The sequence below is a fragment of the Protopterus annectens genome, chromosome 2.part0 (genome assembly GCF_019279795.1).
Source record: "Protopterus annectens isolate FY-2018-M chromosome 2.part0, PAN1.0, whole genome shotgun sequence".
In the NCBI taxonomy this organism is placed as follows: Eukaryota; Metazoa; Chordata; order Ceratodontiformes; family Protopteridae; genus Protopterus; species Protopterus annectens.
Window position 1 is genome coordinate 1,203,839,445 of NC_056728.1, and position 6,756 is coordinate 1,203,846,200.

At 32.5% G+C, this 6,756-nt stretch overlaps 1 long non-coding RNA gene across 1 annotated transcript in view; it reads left to right on the top strand.

The window, feature by feature from the left end:
• The window catches only part of LOC122793409, an 83,847-nt gene extending 77,375 nt beyond the window's left edge, over positions 1-6,472 (top strand). The window contains exon 4 of the long non-coding RNA XR_006363477.1: positions 6,175-6,472. This is a non-coding gene — a long non-coding RNA (uncharacterized LOC122793409). The remainder of the gene's footprint in view (positions 1-6,174) is intronic.
• The last annotated feature ends 284 nt before the right edge of the window (positions 6,473-6,756 follow it).

Sequence of the window (6,756 nt, forward strand, 5' to 3'; positions counted from 1 at the left end):
CTATAGCTAGGTCAGCTGGCTGCCTGAGCAGTGCATAGACAGTTGTCCTCCATAACTTGAAGTTAGTTAAGAGCCCTTAAAAAAAAATCTGAACTTGAACCTCCCAAAATGTCCTCTGATCTGTAACAAAAAGCTTATACTTGTTCCTTGCAACAGTTACACAAAACTACAACATAGCTGATAACACATTGCATTCATGCCTGATCAAAACCTCCTCAACTCTGCCTAGTGCACCTTCTAACAACTTGCACAAGTGGAACCTGCATAATTTATGCGACCCTAGTTGGAGCGCAGACAAATTCAGGATTTACCAGTATTATCTTTCTGCGTCGGAATTCAAACAGCAGTTACATAATTCCACATACAAAAGGAGCACACAGTTTGAGCAGCCTAATGTGTACAATCTAAAAGTAAGATAGTAGTTTTTCTGTGCCTCTGTCAAGCAGTGACACTGAAGTAAGATAGTAGTAAATGGGTTTGCTAAGAATTTTTTTTCTCTGTTTAAATAGTCCAAGGTTGTCCATCTGATGCTTTTCCTTTTATCAGAAACAATTCTGGTAATCTAATATACTAGTCTTAGTAAAAATGTAATGCATGTTTTTTATCAGAAAACACTTCAGATGTGTTCATAGTTGAGAAGTCAGATTAGTATTACTAATTAAAAATTAACTATTATTAGTTCTACAGTTCCGGTCTGAGCCTTCAGTTGGTCACATTTTGATTATTGTTCTACCCCGGTAAACAAATTCAAGAAAAATAAAATAGATAAAATAAAATAAAATAAATAAATATACATACTCAGTACTATTTGCTTTTTTTTACATTTTATATATTGCTGAATTTACAACCACCAGTTCTTTATTTTTTTAATGAAATTTACTTTAATATTGTACTATTTTTGCATCATTTTCATTCCTCATAATTTATCAGTCTAAAATTATTTTATCTCATTCTGTTCTTATACATTATGATCATTTCACACTGACTAACTTACAAAATGAATACCTTTTATACCTGGTATGTTTTACTTCTTGATATTCGAATAGTAAATTAGTTTGTCCATGTAGGTGCTCCTTCATTTGCATTGTACATGTACTCAGTATATTTCAGTCAGAATAAAAATTCAAATTTCTACATCACGTTGCTATATTTCAGTATACAAAACTCCATCTGGCTTTTGCTGCTTCTGTTTGCATTCAGGTTGCTATCAGTGTAACAGCAACTATAATATGCTAACATTAGTAGTTTGGCAGAGAGATGCAAGAAATTCTGAGTATGAATTCCTCAAACTAAATTTGTAAGTTATGTGAAAATATGTGAAAAATATTTGAAACTGACCAAGTCACATGACAAGACAGTGCTTTTGGCATACAGTTTTCATATACATTAGCAATGTTGCCTCTCTTTCTTCAAGTTTTGACTTTTTTTTTTTGCATTAGACCTGTTAAGCTGCTTAGAGCTGTACTTGAGATTTCAAAGAATAATTGTGGGTTTTCTGGTGTAATACTTTCACATTGATTATATTTATGGACTTTTACTGGATCCTATTGTTTTTATCTAATTAACTATGTATGGATATATATATATATATATATATATATATATATATATATTTATTTAGTTAGTTATTTTATTTGACATTTGTTAACCAGGTTAGTCTGGCTGGGCACGGTGCCCTTTTTCAGCAGAGACCCGAAGAGAAAAGCTCCAGGTTACATAAAATTCAGTTAAACAGTGAAAAAATAAAGCATGTCTTGTAGCAAATAAAAGTTTGTCATTATTCATAGTAAAAATCAAATAGGAAAGATAAGTACATCAGGTAATGTTTGTAGCATGCAAATAGAGATACCAGGAATAAATCATACGTCAGAAATTTGTATTATACAATGCAGTAACAGCAAAAGAACAAAATACAAACGTGAAGGTCAAGCTTTAGTAGAAGTGAAGGAGAATGAAAGCTTACTTAAGAAATCAGTCATCATTTAGCTGAAGGATGGACTGGGAGATGGGTGGTGTAAAAGAGACAGGAGAACAGAAGATTAATTACTGGGCACAGTAAATATGTTGCTATGTTGATATATATATATATATATATATATATATATATATATATATATATATATATATATATTTATATATGTATACATACACACACACAATATTACTTGATTCAATTGTTTTTATCTAGTTAACTGTCTCTCTCTGTTTTATATATATATATATATATATATATATATATATATATATAAATATATATAGAGAGAGAGGGGAGGAGAGATAGATATATAGCTATAGATACAGAATTATACACATGCATATTGTATATTTATTGTAAGGCGTTGCCTGGAAAATGTTTAGTATATCTTTAACAATGTATAGGGTATCTTCTGTATGTGTAATTGCAGCATAGATTATGGGCAATTAAAAGCAGTTGCTGGATATGGTTGAGGTGGCTGTTGTTTCCACTTTGAAGTCTAGAGCATGGGAATGTGTTCAAATTAGTTAGAGCTAACATGGTTTTAATTGACAGTCAGGGTTCATGGGTTCATAGGCAAGTAATAGGCTAGTTGCCTTTGTAGACCATTTGAAGCGTATCTAATTTCCCCTTCAAAGTTGAAAATCAAAATTTGTACCTTGTGTCTGTGAAATAAAACACTTTAACCATTATGCCAACTCCCATCACCCTATAAGTTGTCTGTAAGGAGGTTGCCTTACAGCATCAAACTGGAAAGTTAGTTCCTCAGCTTGAAAATTGCATTTACAGAAGCATGGAATGGGGAAACACAAATCAAGACTTATTTGTGGAATGTCCCTGTGGAAAATGTCTTCTGTGGAAGCGCTTGGTTAGAGAGCTAGAAGCAAGCCAAGGAGAAACATGCTACCTTGGACTTTTCTTCTATAAACGGCCTGTATCCTGGAGGTACTGAGTGAACTCTTAACTATGTAGTGAATATACACTAAGGTACTGTTTGTTTTTATTTGAGATTGCAAAGACAAGTCACTTTTTTGATCTGTTATACATACATATCTGTATATCCATACATATATCTATATCTATGCACACACACACACACACACACACACACACACACACACACACACACACACACACACACACACACACACACACACACACATCCACATATCAGTGGTGTCAGTCACAATATTCCCAATGTGTTAGTGGTGCCCCCTTTATTTATTTATTTTATTGCATTTGTTTACCACGAAAGTCCACTGAGGACTAAAAGAGCCCATTTTCAGTGGAGGCCTGGGGAGAAAAGCTCCGGCAAGAACATAGATAAAGAAAAATATAAACATTGATTGGTACAGAAGTAGAAACAGTGTTGCACATAGTAATTACAGTAATATATACAGAATAAATACATAAAAGCAGGAATCTAGTTGGTTTGATTACAGTAATATATACACAAAATATACATTATAACAGGAATTTAGTTGGTTACCAGAAAAATTCAGAGACGTATAAACAGAGTTATATTAATCAGTATTATTGTACCAATATCAACAAGTTATGAAAAAAATAAATATGGAGGAACTGTGATCAGTCACTAGTAGCAAAAGGCATAGGAGTTTAGTTATATTATAAGGAGATGGAACAAAAAAAAGCCTTTACTGTCTTGCCCTTACAAATGGTACTTTTGTAATTTCATTTTTCCAATTCACCTGCAAGGCAAATCAGCTCTCAATCTTTCCAAAGGTATCTGCATAATTTACATCCAGATAACTGAAATATTGTGATGCTTGCATCCACCAGCTTCTTCTTTTGTTGTCCTGACTAATACAATGGCTGTTTGTATAAAAGCTTCCTTCCATGAAAAATGAAATACACTGGCAGCTTCCTAATCATTGGTCTCATCTCTTTTCATGTGATTTATTTGCACATTGTCAAGTGCTGTGTATTTATTTCTGTGATTTCATAATTTCTACACTGCAGATAGAAAAATGCCCACATATGTAGTTTAGGCAATAGGATAGCGACTCATTGAATTTGTACTGAGGGGCTTTCACATTTTTTAATCAATGGACTGATTACCATTTTACACTACCAGACATGCAAAAGATTTAGATTGCTTTGTGTTTCATTGGTAGCCTATATTTGAATTTGTCTATAATATTTATTACAATTAATTCATATAGTATTGCCAAACTCATGACTCCTCTTTCCTGGACCCAGTAAATGTCTGTATCGTATTTCCTTGTTTAATTTGTTGACTGCTTGCATGTTATTTTATGTACTACTTATATGTGTGTGCTTGTGTGTGTGTGTGTGTGTGTGTGTGTTTGTATATATATATATATATAGATATATATATATATATATATATATATATATATATATATATATATATATATATTAATACTAACTGTACCTTTAGAGATAATTCCTTTATATACCATGTTGTATAATGCGTGAGGTGTTCCGTGAATGTACCTCAAAAAAAAAAAAAAAAAAAGAATCTCATTGGAATAAGTATAAAAGATCTGATTAGTACTCTGTAATTGAACTTAAAATCTCATCTATGATATACCTTGATGGCTACTTTCTTTCACAAAATATGAAAAAGTGCTTTCATCTCTTTTAATAAACAGTATAAGACTTCATCAGAAGAAAGTAATCTGAAATACTTAATGGTGTACTGTGACACAAACATGAGTTAAAAGAAATGCCAAAGGAAACAAAAGGGTACAGGATAAGCCTATGTTGATTATGGAAAGGTGCATGCCTGATTTCATTATCAGTCATTTGATAAGTTTGAACTTTTATATACTTTTAAAGCTAATATATTCATTTAGCTCTGGCTTATGATGTCTTCATTTTGTCCAACCTCAGATGCTATTCAAGGTTTTGTATAGTAATATGTAAATATATATATATATATATATATATATATATATATATATATATATATATGTGTGTGTGTGTTTATATACATATATGTGGCTCCCCTGCGTTTCACCAAACATACATTTGCTCAGCAAATGCAGAAGTGTGATTTAATGTCAACGGTACAGATCGCTGAAAAGAGGATATGTCAATGGAATGGAATGTTGATACATGTAAGTGGCATTGGAGGGTGAGAGCAAGTGTGTGCATGTAAGTTAGGGTTAGGGTCAGGATCAGAAACAATAGGTGTTGTGCTTTTCTTTGTGAGTTTGTGTATTTTAGGGTAAAGCTTAGGTTAGGAGATAGACGTATTGTTTGTGTGTGTTTGTGAGTGGTTGTGTGTCTGAGTCTTTCTTGTCTAGTAACAATGCTACAGAAAGGTTTTAATGATATTAAGTTGTTGGGTTTGGGCTGGGGGGAGGGAAAGTGCTAGGGTTAGGGTTAGCACCCATTATTAAGGTGGTGCAGGGGGGGCAGAAAGAATCTTCACTTAGATGCTTTTTTTAATATATGCAAAAAGCATTCACTGTTTTGATCTGCAAACATATATATGTGTATGTTTACATGGCCGTGGGTATGTTCTGGCCTGCAAAATCTGATGTTTGTACCACAATTGTCCCACTTTGGCCATCTGAAAAGGTGGCAACCCGATACACACACACACACACACACACACATATATATATATATATATATATATATATATATATATATATATACAGATATAGATAGATATACATCTACATATATATGTGTGTGTGTGTGTATCTGTATATGTATGTATATATATATATATATATATATATATATATATATATATATATATATATAGAGAGAGAGAGAGATGTACATGTATAGACAGAGATTGACTGTTTCCGTTATAGCTCACATCCTGCCTTTTATACTATGGGATGAGTTGGTATCATTGAGAAATGTTGCTCTGTTCTACCATATATTTATTGTGCTAAGTAGCATTTTTATATAATCACCCAATAAATGGTTTGATTGTTGTTTTGTGGTCACATTTTACATGTTCACTTTATAATGAGAAACATTTTAGATTACGTTCTTCTGATGAAGCCTTGTGTTGAATCTACAAAGAGTTTGAAAGTCGTTAACTTTTTAATTTTTTTACAATAAAATGGTCCTCTAGTTATATATTGTATGTGGAATTTGTTTCAGCTTACAGTTTTGAGCATGTTTTGTACTCCACAGTTGGCTTTTGTAGTTCTGACTATCTGAGTTTTTTTTTCTTTCTTTTTTAATAGGTGAATACACCTGAAACTGTGAAGGAATGTCCAAAAGTTTGCCAAGATTAATAGGAAATCAGTGACCATTTTATCTGTTTTTGTTTTTTGTTTTATTAACTATCTGACCAACTGAGTATAAGTGCTGATGAGGAAAATGCCTCCAGGTAATGGTTCATTGTAAACAGAGAGTTGGGGAAGTTTAGGGATTTGTAGTTAATGCATTTGCAAATGTTGTCAAACCATATACTACTGGCCAATCTTTTTGCATCAATGTTGGTCCTAGATGACACTGACTTGCATTCATATACAATACAATTCATTTTAATGTACCATGATACTTCAGATTTTGTGCATTATTCACAAACATCTATAATACAGATGCCACATAGTGCTCTAAAAGCTTCCTTAATGACATGGCAATCTGTAACAAGTTGTGAATGAACTTAAAGGTTCATAGGTTCAAATTAAGCTTACAAGCTAAGGGCCATCTAGAATCATAGCTGAAGTACACCTTAATATTTGAAGTATATTAGCTACTCCTTGTAATACATTTGATTGCACATATGCCAAGTTGAAATGTATGTCCTCTAATCCACTCAA